Genomic DNA, 525 nt, shown 5'->3' on the forward strand with positions numbered 1-525 from the left:
CGCTCGCCCCATGGCGGCATCCCACGCGCCGTCCCGCTCGCGGAGGACCCAAAATGTAAAAAGGGCTGTACTCACCAAGGGGTCACCGGGGCTATAGTCTGCAAGAGAGAGAGAGAGACCGTTACTGGGGGGGAGCGCCGCGGCCACAGCCCCCCACTTCCTGCGGCGACAGCAGCGCCCCGGTCGCTGGCCGGTGTCGGTGGTGTGCGGTGGCTGACCAGGAGGGCTTGGGCCACGGCCCAGGCGCCCCTCAGTCCTCACTGCTGCCACGCGGCGCCCTCCGGGTCCCCTCAGCCCATCTGCCCCAGAGACAGGTGCCTCAAACCCGCCTGGGGGCCTCCTCGCCCCGATGCCCCCTTGGCAGTCCGGCCTTTCGCCAGACTAGCTCTGTGCTTCTCTTCAAACGGGCTTTCACTGCGCTGCCTCCTCGGCGCCCTGAAGTGGCCGTTTTCAGGGGACGAGGCAGTGGGTCAGCAAGGTCAAACGTTCTGCAGTCTAAGTTTAGCACGCTCGTCACCCCCAAAG

At 66.9% G+C, this 525-nt stretch overlaps 1 protein-coding gene across 1 annotated transcript in view; it reads right to left on the bottom strand.

Moving 5' to 3' along the window:
* The window catches only part of PTPRE (protein tyrosine phosphatase, receptor type, E), a 42,892-nt gene extending 42,798 nt beyond the window's left edge, over positions 1–94 (bottom strand). Inside the window, exon 1 of the mRNA XM_012723445.1 lies at positions 76–94. The gene's annotated coding sequence lies outside the window, so the exon portion shown is untranslated. The remainder of the gene's footprint in view (positions 1–75) is intronic.
* Positions 95–525: the final 431 nt, after the last annotated feature.

This window comes from Condylura cristata, unplaced genomic scaffold (assembly GCF_000260355.1).
Source record: "Condylura cristata isolate star-nosed mole 26May11 unplaced genomic scaffold, ConCri1.0 scaffold00011, whole genome shotgun sequence".
In the NCBI taxonomy this organism is placed as follows: Eukaryota; Metazoa; Chordata; class Mammalia; order Eulipotyphla; family Talpidae; genus Condylura; species Condylura cristata.